Consider the following 12,942-nt stretch of genomic DNA (forward strand, 5'->3'; position numbering starts at 1 on the left):
GGATGAGGGCGTGGGTGGTTCCCCTGGTAGGCATCACCGGGTGGGTGGGGCGGCCGGGGAGGGGGGGGGGGGCACCCACCCTTACGGCCATTAACCCTGCGTTAACCCAGCACCCGGGTGGGTGGTCAACAAGATGGCCGGCATGATGGCGTTCGTTTCATGCGTAGCGCTGTGTCATGTCGGGGGTTCCCCGACTGCTCGGCCTGTTCCCCCCCCCTTCCCCTCCGTTCCCCAGACCCTGGCAGCCCCCCCCCCCCCCCCCGCAGAAAATACGGATGGTGTCCGTTATGGGAGCCCGCAGCCCCCCCACGCCAACCCCTACCTCCTCCCGCTGCCGCTTTAGCCAGCACGCCACCTTCACGATTTTGTATAAGTGGATAGAACCACGCCATCGGGTCTGCGGCCTATCTGGGCCGCAGAATCGCTCAGGCCCGGAGAATCGATCGTCGGGGCACCTAATGCGATTCTACAGGCTGCATGGCGGGCACCGCGATTCCGTTGTGTCGGCGTGCCCGGAGAATTGGAAATCGGCGTCAAAGCCGATTTCGGCATCGGTGCCGATTCTCCGGCCGATCGCGTTTCGCGATTTCGGCGCGGAGCTGCGGAGAATCCAGCCCAGTATTTTTCCAACTTTTACCAACTGGCTAACCTTCGGGACTTCACGAGCATTGCCAGTTGACCATCGTAACCCAGGCCAGCCAGTCTTCGCGACCCACATGCGACGATCTTCATGACCCAACATTATTTCTTACCTTTAATGCAACAGGTGAAACTGCATAATCTTCACAATCTCACTTACTTTGTTATTCAATGTCATATGTCTGCTAAGAACTTCAGCTGACGATTTAAATTTTAGATGCATCCTTTGAAAAAAAATCAAGAGGTTTGTCCTCAAACCTGACATGCCTTTGAAGTTTTGAGGGTTTAAAACTTTCATTTACCTGTAAGTCCCTGCATATAACACAAATGGGCTTTGCATCCTGATTTTCATTGGCACAATTAAGAAAGCCATATCTCAATAAATTATTTTTAGACTGCTTTGTCCCCGACTTCAGTTTTTTCTTTGTTGGGTATTCACCAGAAGCCCTCGAGCTCTGCAGATAGCTCACACCAGCGCTGCTTTGTCCATCCCTGGGCTATCCTGAGAGGCTCTGTCCAGCAGATTCAGTTGTGAGATCCTGGCCTGTTTGTGACTCTGGCCCTCTCTTCTTTATGACAAAATGACCCATCTTCAGTTCTCCACAAAGTCCTGTTGCTTGCTTGCTGGCAGCTACAAATGGAGGAATCTCTCCTTCATGATTTTGTGTCCAAATCACGGATGTACAGGGCGCATGGAGTCAGTGTACATATCACGCTCGTGACTTGCTCTCTGCCTCCGCTTGTGGCAGGAAGACTCCATCGTTTGTATTTAAAGGCCATTGACTGCCAGCATTCTGAAAATTCAATCAGGGCTGTTAGGCGCTTCTCCCGCGATCGGAAATGCCGCAGCTGAACACTGTTCACCCACCCCGACACCCACCCACGACCCACCCGCGGGTCGCGACTCTGAGTTTGAAAAACCCTGGACTACAATAGTCCATACTGGATCCATGCAAAAAGAGTACAGCGAGCATATTATTTTCCAGAGGTTTCACTGTGACACTGAGACCACATGGAGTAATTTTCCCATTTCCTGTTTCAATCACAGGTGTTACACAGGTAGAAGACGAACAATGGAAGCGGAGGAGGAAATATGTTACAAATGACAATATAGGAAAGATACTCTCAATTTGAAGAAATAAGAAAAGACTGTTGAATGAAGGTGAAAGGCTACATACCATCAGGTAGTCTTCATTGTTCCAAACAACAATAGCATCAACCCCCTGTTGCTTGGCCAATAATTTAACAAGGTTGCCAAAAGGTTGAATATTTATTCCATTTGAACTGTATGGTAATCGAATATTCCTGACAAACGACAAAAGCTGATGATTATATAAAACAATGACAGGATGTATTAGAAAAATCAGTCACGTGCTCTGAGACCTAATATCAAAGCAAGCAATCTAGTCTCAATACAAAAAAATTGTTCAACATGCTTCCTTTATTTTTATTTATTAATGGAAGGGTTATATCATGCCTCTATTTCCTGTTGTGGGCCAGGGTTTAGAAAACACCAAAGTATATTATGGAGTTCATCTGACTTATAACTGTTTAATGATTTTGGTTATAGAACCATAGAACCATAGAACAGTATGATAAGCATAAGAGCCTGCCTTTCAGGTGTTATTCAACGGAGTTCTTAGGTGCATTTAATCAAAAAACAAGCTTTATTTTACGAATTTAGTTAACATTTGTATAAACACAGTAAGAATTTTTATCAACTACAAACATAAAGACCCCACACAGCTACGGTAATCTATGTATAACCCTAAATGAATTCCCTCTGAACTGTTCCAATTCAACGACAAATTCCAAGTAAAACCAGAAACCCCTTTTCAAAGGTGTGGCCCAGCACACGGCACTCTTACTGGTGTAACAATTGTTAGTGATACTCTGTTCCCCTTTCCAAACAGCAGGTTTGAATTCCTTCCAGAAAGCAATTATCTCTTTTAAGTTATCAAGTAGTCTGGAAACAGCTTTTAAAATGAAGATAGAGAAACACTTCTTTCAACCTGTGCAGTTCAAACCAGCCCCAAACACAAAACAAAAGCAAAAACCCAGAGCCACAGCCCAGCTCCAACCACACAATGACATCACTGAAGCCATTTGATAAGACAAAAACATTTCTTAAAGGGACACACCCGTCCAGTTATGAGTCCGATTACGCATCACAGTTAAGTGGAACTGCTGTCAAATAACCACACCTGCTGGAGTGAATCAACCACACCTCCTGGAGTGAATCAACCACACCCTCTGGAGCAAATCAATCACACCTGCTGGAGCGAATCAACCACTCCTGCTGGAGCGAATCAACCACACCTGCTGAAGTGAATCAACACACCTGTTGGAGCGAATCAACCACTCCTGCTGGAGTGAATCAACCACACCTCCTGGAGCAAATCAAACACACCTGCTGGAGCAAATCAATCACACCTGCTGGAGCGAATCAACCACTCCTGCTGGAGCGAATCAACCACACCTGCTGAAGTGAATCAACACACCTCCTGGAGCAAATCAAACACTCCGGCTGGAGCGAATCAAACACATCTGCTGGAGCGAATCAAACACACCTGCTGAATCGATCAAACACGTCTGCTGGAGCGAATCAACCACTCCCTTCTGGAGCAAATCAACCATACCTGCTGGAGCGAATCAAACACACCTGCTGGAGCAAATCAAACACAGCTGCTGGAGCGAATCAACCACTCCTGCTGGAGCGAATCAAACACATCTGCCGGAGCGAATCAACCACTCCCTTCTGGAGCAAATCAACCATACCTGCTGGAGCGAATCAACCATACCTGCTGGAGCGAATCAACCATACCTGCTGGAGCAAATCAAACACAGCTGCTGGAGCGAATGAAACACACCTGCTGAATCGAATCAAACACGCCTGCTGGAGCGAATCAACTACTCCCTTCTGGAGCGAATCAACCATACCTGCTGGAGCGAATCAATCAGGCCTGCTGGAGCAAATCAAACACAACTGCTGCCGCCAAACAATTACATGCCCTACAATCAACCGACCGTGCCTCCAACCATACCAACTGATGCCAATCGACTGCACCAAGTGACACCAACCATGTGACATGAGACATGAACAAACATGAACATGAACATGAACATGAACCAACCATGTGACAGGAACAATTCACTTGAGACAGGTCATTTGGGTGAAGGGGCAGTGGATCCTCACCTCTGCGGCGCAGGACAACCTCGCTGCCATGACTGCTCTCTCTTTGGTCAACTCCACGATCTCCTGGGTCCATTCCTCATAAGGGGTGAGGACTCGGATTTCTGGTACCCCCCCCCCCAAGGCTTGGCTCTTTCCCACTTCTTTCAGGTTATCTTCTCCTGCGGAAACAAAAATGGGGGGTCTACGGCAGGTGGCCTGCGTGGGCACCGCACCTGGAAATGAAGGGGTTGTGCCAGTGGGTGCCAGGCGGTAATGAGGAACAAGCACGATAATCGGATGTGGGGAGGATGCAAGGTGTCAGCAGTGATTTGCAGGGGGGGGGGGCGTGTGTTGGGAATTTGAGGTGTGGCAGGGGGAACTGATGACAGGAGAGAGGTGGTAACTTACCCTTGCAGCTCGTTCGAGGTTGCTGGTCTTCTTGTGACATTGAAGGCTGATCCCCCAGGTCATGCTGCCTGTACTGACAGCCATTGCCATGCCTCCAGATGGTATTACTGACCCTGATGCTGAAATTCTGACCCCTCGGGGAACAGGGGCCGGGATTCTCCGAAAATGGGGCTATGTTCCCACAATGGGCGCGAATCACTCCAGACTTTTTTCAAAAATTCCGGAGTGATTCACCGATTTCAAGAGGGATAGAAGGGCCCCAGTGTGCGCCCCGCAGCTCCTGCTGCCGATACGGGGCCCTGCACTTCCGGCCGCGGGTCCGTGCATGCGTGCAGTGGCCGTTTTCCTGCCGGCCCCCGCGCAACATGCGGAGCCACCCAGTGGGCCAGCGCGGAAGAAGATAGGCCCCACCCCCAGATCGCGCGTTCCCGCCAATAGTTAGCCCCCAATCACGTGCTTGGCCGTCGTGGAGGCCTCCCCCCACCCCCGGAGTCTGATCCCCCCACCAGGACGGCCAGCACAGCCGCGAGTCCAAGCTCCCGCCAGGTGGAATTAGGTTGGAACGAAGCCAGCGGAACTCGGCGGGAACTTGGCCGGTCGATCGCGGAGAATCGCCGCGGGAGCCTCTTTCAACTGCCCCCCGATCGGCGGCGCGTCAAATGCGTGCGTGCGGCTGGCGGCAATTCTCCAGTCCGTGGAGATTCGCGTCCCGGCGTCAGAGCCGAACGCGGGTCTGAGACCCCCATTCTCCGTCCCCACGCCGAGCATGATTTCGGCATGGAGAATCCCGGCCAGGATGCCCCGTCTCACATCCTAAACATCGAGAAGCCGAGGCAGGTCGGCATCCCAAAAGGAAGGAGCAGATCTGTGCACTGCAATGCTTGTGTTTTTACTGAATGAATGGTCAGAAAGTATTTAAAGCAGCTCCCTCTCGTTAGCTGTGCGACGCTGAGGCCGAAGTCCGGCAAATCAGATGGCAAGACAGCCATTAATTGTGGGAAAGTTGTTGGGGCTCCTTTCGGTTAAAATACCAGCCGTGATCTCAGCAATGGGGTCGTCGAAAAACACCTTGCTAATCGCACCCAAATGACACTCAAATGTTTCCAGTAAGTTGTGCCACAGGATTTTCCATTCCTGAGATTAAGTGCAGTGAAGGTTTGGAAGGTGGGCTGGCTCCCACTGGCCGTTGTGGCAGGTTGCAAAGCAGATCATCCGCTTTTTAGCTCATGCATAAGTATCTCATGGCATCGAAGCTGGGTATTGTTCAGACTGTCGTTATCTCAACTGCTCATATTTCCGGCGTCATATTAAATGGCTCCCGCTCGGCCAGGACTTGTCGTGCCATGTACCACAATGTCCCCAAAAAGTGACAAGCGCTTTGACATGAAGATCAGTAACAACACACTGGTGGCACTCCACCGGGCAATCATAGACGGGCAGGAGAGGTTTTCCCCAATGTTGGGAGCTGGACGTCAACTCAACTCACCAAAATGGCTGGGGAGGTCACCAACGCAGTCAGCACAGACAGTACAGAAGAACACTGCAAGAAGAAAAAGGATGAATGATCTCATCCACTCAAGCCTTTGATTTCTAGCCCCTTCCCTTGTTATGTCTTCTCTCACGACCACCACACCCAACAAGACTTTGCTTTCTACTCTCCGGGTTGTCTCACCTCTTCCTCTCAATTAATCCTCTGTCTTCCAGATTCACAAACCTATCTTGTCTTCTTGCTGTTCATGCTTCAACAGTCTTGGCAACAGAATCGAAGCAGGCACAAATGCAGCATAGTGAAAGGTAGGCGAGCAATAGATTCTGAGTGAAGTACAGTTCATGAGGCGTAGGTCTGTTATATCGAGTCATAATTGATGATGTTATAATTAGTCATTGGCATAGCCAATTGATTGGGATGGGGGTGTTTTTCTGGGCTTTTAATGAGTATTCATGATATTCAAGTGCATGCAAATACAGATCCTGGCATGGCACAGCAAGGAACTCCACCCGCCATAAAATTTGGGAGCAGAAATTTGCAATCTAAACATGATGCCCATCTCCAGTGGGAATGGAAAATTCCACTCACAGATGCAGCTGTTTCTGTTACTTGAAGAAAACATTGGTGGATCTACACAATCCAGACCTTAGTAAGCAGAGTTAAGGAGATTATGCAACGTGTACCATTTTTGCTGAAGACTGTGCCTGCAGGTTGGTTCTGTGTTGCTGTCAGCTGGAGTTCAGGGTAAATTCGAGATGAAAAGTAGCTTAAATTCTCTGTGAAGAAGGCAGTTTTGAAGGACTTTGGGAAAAAAATTGCTGACCTTTATGCTGAGTGAACTCTCAGCTGTGAATGTCACTCAATGTGCAATTTCTACTTATGTCAACCACAAATTGCCTGATTATTCATGTTTAACATGCGTTTCAGAGAATAGGTGGTTACCGGAGTTAGTATTTAATGTCTGATTTGTTTGACAGTAAAAACTCTCCTCTTTTCAATTGCGGAATCTTGTGCCACCCTTCTTTCAGTAAATAACTGGGATTTTGGAATTGTTTTTATTATAGGTTACCGGCTGTGATAGTAACAGCTACTGGTTCCCTCTTAACTACTCTACTTGTTACGTTCATAAAGAGCTCAAATAAATTTGTCAATCACAATTTCCATTTCATAAAATCATGGTGACTCTGCTCAATTGTATCATTCTCTAAATATCCTACCCCTACCTGATTGATTTTTTTTTAATAAATATTTTTTATTCTCCTCCTTGCTCACATTTTCTTCAAAATTTACACCCACCAACAATCAACAATAACAAATATAATATCAATCCCCTTATCAACAACAACAATCCCTTTGTCACACCAACCTCTAAACGACCCACATGTCAACACAAACATCAAATAAAAAAGAAATCATGAATCACCCATAGTAACCATCAACATACATAACCCCTCCCCCCAACACCCCTCTCTCAAGAATTGGATGACATTGAACATTAAAGTGCATCATAAATATCGCCAATGAATTGAAGAACCCCTCCATCCTTCCCCTCAGTTCAAACTTCACCTTGTCAAGAGTTAAGAATTCCAGCAGATCCCCCGCCACGTCAGGGCACAGGGTGGAGAGGTTGACGGGCGATCAACGAGGCGAAGGCTACAACATCTGCCTCCCCACCCGCTTCCAACCCCGGCTGATCCGACACCCCGAATATGGCCTCCAGAGTGCCCGGGTCAAGTTTCACATGCACCACCTCAGACTTTACCCTAAAAACCTCCCTCCAGTATTCCTGCAGCTTTGGGCAGGACCGAAACATATGAATGTGGTTTGCGGAGCCCCCCACCCACAACGTTCACACACATCTTCCACCTCCTCAAAGAGCCAACTCATCCTCGCCTTTGTGAGGTGTGCTCTATATATGCCTTCAGCTGTTTCAGCCTCAACCTCGCGCACAAGGTGGAGGCATGCACTCTCCAGAGCACCTCACACCAGAACCCCTCCTCCATACCCTTTCCTAACTCCTCCTCCCACTTTGCTTTGATCCCTTCCAGCACTGCATCTCCTCTTCCAAAATAACCCCGTAAACCGCCGACACTACCCCCTTTTCCAGTCCCCCTGTCGTCAGCACCTCTTCCAGCAATGTGGAGGGTGGCTCCATCGCGAAGCTCAGTATCTCCTTCTTGGCAATGTCTCAAACCTGCATGTATCTAAACATTTCCCCTTGCTCCAGCCTACTTCGCTCCCAGCTCCTTCAATCCTACAAACGGACTCCCTACAAACAAAACCTTTAGTGCCCTGACTCCCTTCTCCTCCCATCTCCGAAAATTCCCTTCCCACTTCCCTGGTTCAAATCTGTGATTCCCCCAAATCAGCATTTCCCTTGACCTTGCCCCCAACCTGAAGTGCTGGCCAAACTGGCTCCAAATTCTCAACTATGCTGTTACTACCGGACACCCTGAGTATTTCCCCGGGGCCATCAGGAGCGGCGCTGTTGCTAGCACCTTCAATCCCTACCCCCTACTCCATTCTGACCCACTGGAATCCATCCCTCTGACCCAGCTCCGCACCTTTTCCACATTCGCCGCCCAGTAATAATACATCAGGTTCAGATGACCCAACCCCCGACTGCCTTCCCCTCTGTAGCAGCACTTTTAACTCTAGCCACTTTCCCTCCCCATATGAATGCAGTAATCATTCCTTCAATCTCTCTAAAAATTGTCTTTGGCAGGAACTTCGGCAGGCATTGAAAAATAAACAAAAATCGCGGCAACACATTCATTTTAATCACCTGTACCCGACCCGCCAGGTGGGAGATCATCCCACCTTGCCAGATCAGCTTTCACCTTCCCCACCAAACTAGAAATGTTGTACCGACGGAGCCCCCCCCCCCCCCACATTCCCAAACAACCTGCACTCCCAGATATCTAAAGTGAGTTGTGAGTTCCTGCACTACGGAATGGCAGCCTCGACTTGATTGATTGACTTATTGTCACGTGCACCGAAGAATGGTGACAAGTATTTTTCTGCGGCCGAGGGAACGTACACAGTGCGTACATAGTAGACAAAAAGAATAATCAACAGATTACATCGACAAATAGTGATTGGTTACAGTGCAGAACAAAGGCCAAACAAAGCTAATACATGAGCAAGGGCAGCACAGGGTGTCGTGAATAATGTTCTTACAGGGAACAGATCAGTCTGGGGGAGAGTCATTGAGGAGTCTTGTAGCTGTGGGGGAGAAGCTGTTCCTATGTCTGGATGTGCAGGTCTTCAGACTTCTGTACCTTCTGCCTGATGGAAGGGTCTGGAAGAGGGCAAAGCCTGGGTGGGAGGGGTCTCTGATAATGCTGTCTGCCTTCCTGAAGCAGCGGGAAGTGTGGAATCAATGGGTGGGGGGCAAACATGTGTCATGCGTTGGGCTGAGTTCACCATATTCTGCAGTTTTTTGCGATCTTGGACCGAGTAGTTGCTATACCAAGCAGTGATGCAGCCGGATAGGAAGCTCTCTACAACACATTTGTACAGGTTTGTAAAAGTCAATGCAGACATGCCAAATTTCTTTAGCTTCCATCAACTTAACATTCACTCCCTCCACTACCGACACAGTAGCAGCAGTGTATACCATCTACAAGATGCACTGCAGTAACTCACCAAGTCTCTTTCTACAGAATCTTCCAAAACTGTAACCTCCAACACCTAGAATTGTGAGGGCAGCAGATGGATGGGAACATCACGACTTGCAAGCTTCCTTTTGGGCAACAAGCCATCCGGACTTGGAACGATATCCTGTTCCTTCGCTGTCGCTGAATCAAAATTATCATCCTAACAGCGCTGTGGATATAACTCCACTAGATAGACTACAGTTTTTCAAGGTGACTCAACAGCACCTTCTCAAGTGCAACAAATGATAGCCCAGCCAGCAACACTCACATGCCATAAAATATATTTTAAAAATCATACACTTGGTCTTGGCATGTGACTTTGGATAGTATATAATATTTCTACATGATAAAAGTAACATACTCCAACCCTTGCATCCAATTAATCATACCAGCACTCGAATTATTTGCAAGCCAGTGACATGAGATAGGTTTAGATTGTGTTTGAAGCTGCAGCATCTTTACTAGGACTTCATAAAATTACTGCTGTAAAATATTGCTGTTTGCTGTATAAAACAATCCAATTCATGGGATATTGGAAAACTTGTGATCTGACCTATTGTCAATGGAGATAAAATCACTAACAATGGCCCTGAGATTTTCTGAAATGCATGGCGACAGGTGAGCACCATGCTAGTGGAGCAGATTCAGAAAATTCATCCAACTATGTATATTTGATGTTGTTTATTGTTAGGAAATAGATAATAGTTTGAATATTTTTAAATTTGTATTGTGTGTTAACAGTAAGATATAAGTTTAAGTTTACTTTGTGTTTCTGTATTTGAGATAAGGGGTTAAAACTTTAGATTAGTTTTATGTTAAACAAAGGTAACTGCATTTCTATAGTTTACTTTCACTTTAAACATTGCCTGCATTGTAATTGAGGTTTTATGGCATAAAAGCTTTAAAAAAAACCTAAGCTGTTACTTTGCAGAGACCCACACTAAAAAGCAAGATCAATAGAGTTCAGTTGGACTCTGGTAATTGAGAAGCAAGAAGCTTTACACAGAAACTGCCAGTACAGGCAGGCTAATACAGGGATGCAGAAGACAAGTCCCAGAAAATAAAGAACAGAATTTTCCAGAATCCAGGGGAACTAAAAGAGAAAGGTCCCAGGATGACTGAAGACAAAAGGACGCAGAACAGAAATCCGAATAAGGTACTGTTCACTGGAGTTAAAGAAATGGGCAGAATGAGGGTCTCAGTTAAAGACAGAGCTGCAAGGTACAGACCTGAAAACATTGGTTAGCGAGAAGCCAGACAGTCGAAGTAATCCTGAGTTTGGTGACACCTTAATACAGCCTGTGAAGCAGTGTTTTCTTGGCATGGCTGGATACCAGAGATATTGTGTGGTAGCTTGAATGCATGTGGTGATCCAGGTCAAAGGAATACTGAAAGGAGAGGTTAAAACCCTGAATGTGGCTCTTTGGTGAAGGCATTCGAGGGGAATCCTTGTGTGGGAGATTTCAAAGTGTGTTCTTCAAGAGTGGAGTTTGGAAACCCTCAATTAAAAGCCAGAGTTCCAGTGATACCAGTTGGCTCCCATTGCGACAAGCATCCTGGGGGGGGGGGGGGGGGGGGGGGTTGATGAGAAACCCACAGATGTTGCTTGGGTGGCATCCATCACTTGGGTTTCCAAACTGTGGCTGACCATATTTTGCCTATTGAGTTACACTGATTGTGTACTTACTCAGAACGTTAAAGTATAAGATATATTTTGTAAGTTGTGTTAAACTTCAAATCTGTACATATTTGTGAAGATATAGCTGGGGTGACGGAATATTGTACTACAGTTAATCTTTTCTTTTTTAATAAATGTTATATTATTTTGCTAAAATTTAAGCAGTTCTGTGACTCTGTTCATCTACGTTTCGACACAAAAAAATAAACGTTACAATCTACTGAGCAGGGACCGTGACATTATGAACACACAAGAACACCAGAAATAGGGACGGAAGGCCATATGGCTCATTGGGCCTGCTCCGCCATTCAGTATGATCATAGCTGATCTTGGGCTTCAATTCCATTTTCTGCCCACTCCCCATATCCTTTGATAGCTTGAGACACCAAAAATCTGTCTTTCCCAGCCTTGAATGTACTCAAATAATGGAGCATCCACAACCCTCTCGGGAAGAGAATTCCAAAGATTCACAATTTCTTGCCACCTCAGTCCTAAATCCTGAGTTTTTATCTTGAGACTGTGCTCCTGCATTTTAGATTCCCCAACCAGCAAAAACCTCTCAGCTTCCACGCTAATTCGTATGTTTAAATTAGATCACCTCTCATTCTTCTAAACTTCAAGAGAAAATAGATTAGCCTCTCATCATAGGAAAATCCCCTCGTCCCAGGGACCAATCTAGTAAACGTCCACTGTACTGGCTCCAATGAAAACATATATTGTCTTATTTGAAGAGTTCTCCGGATGTGGTTTCACCAAAACCCTGCACAACTCTAAAATTACTTTTTTCCCTCTGTACTCCAATTCCCTCACATCACGGTAGCATTGTGGATAGCACAATTGCTTCACTGCTCCAGGGTCCCAGGTTCGATTCCGGCTTGGGTCACTGTCTGTGCGGAGTCTGCACATCCTCCCCGTGTGTGCGTGGGTTTCCTCCGGGTGCTCCGGTTTCCTCCCACAGTCCAAAGATGTGCAGGTTAGGTGGATTGGCCATGATAAATTGCCCTTAGTTTCCAAAATTGCCCTTAGTGTTGGGTGGGGTTACTGGGTTATGGGGATAGGGTGGAGGTGTTGACCTTGGGTAGGGTTCTCTTACCAAGAGCCGGTGCAGACCCGATGGGCCGAATGGCCTCCGTCTGCACTGTAAATTCTATGATACGATGATAAAGGCCAACATGCATTTGCTTTTCTAATTGCTGAGAACTCGACTAACAGATTTTTTTCTGAAATGTACAGATGACCTGATAGTTCTTATCACAAACAGTGATGTTCACAATTACTTACAGCTTCACTGGATCTCTGCTTTTCAGGCTTTTTTCAGCCTCCTGTCCCTGAGGGAGCTGACATTATGAAGTCAAAGTCAGCTAATTGGCCTATTTTCTATGGTACTCCAGTGCCATACCGAGCACAGCCAACCTGCTCAAGGGTGCTGCCAAATGCTGAAAAATCAACTAAAATGCACTAGACACTGTGTCCAAACGCTGAAAAGCATCTTCTCCTGCCAGTTTCTGTTTTTGCAAATCTGAAATGGCCTGTGTTTCAAAGGGGGATGAAGAAAATGCTTCAGAGGAACTCAGAAGCTCTCTTTGAAGCATGCCAGCATTCACATCAATGATATTAATGACATTAATGACTGCTTGGAGCTTGTTACCAATTATTCAAAATGGCGACAACTTGTCCATCAAGCTGCAAGTCCAAATACCTTAATGATGATGCAAAGCAGCAGCAGATAAGGAAAATAAATAAATCCTGCACTCTAGATCCCACTACCTCTTGCAATGTCCTGCCCCATGTATCCAAAGGTCTGCTGTTTGAGAGTCAACCTATTCAGTCAAATGAAGACTCATGGCAGAAAACTGCAAACCTGAGTATCTACAACACAGTCAATGACAAAACA

The sequence above is a fragment of the Scyliorhinus torazame genome, chromosome 10 (genome assembly GCF_047496885.1).
Source record: "Scyliorhinus torazame isolate Kashiwa2021f chromosome 10, sScyTor2.1, whole genome shotgun sequence".
In the NCBI taxonomy this organism is placed as follows: domain Eukaryota; kingdom Metazoa; phylum Chordata; class Chondrichthyes; order Carcharhiniformes; family Scyliorhinidae; genus Scyliorhinus; species Scyliorhinus torazame.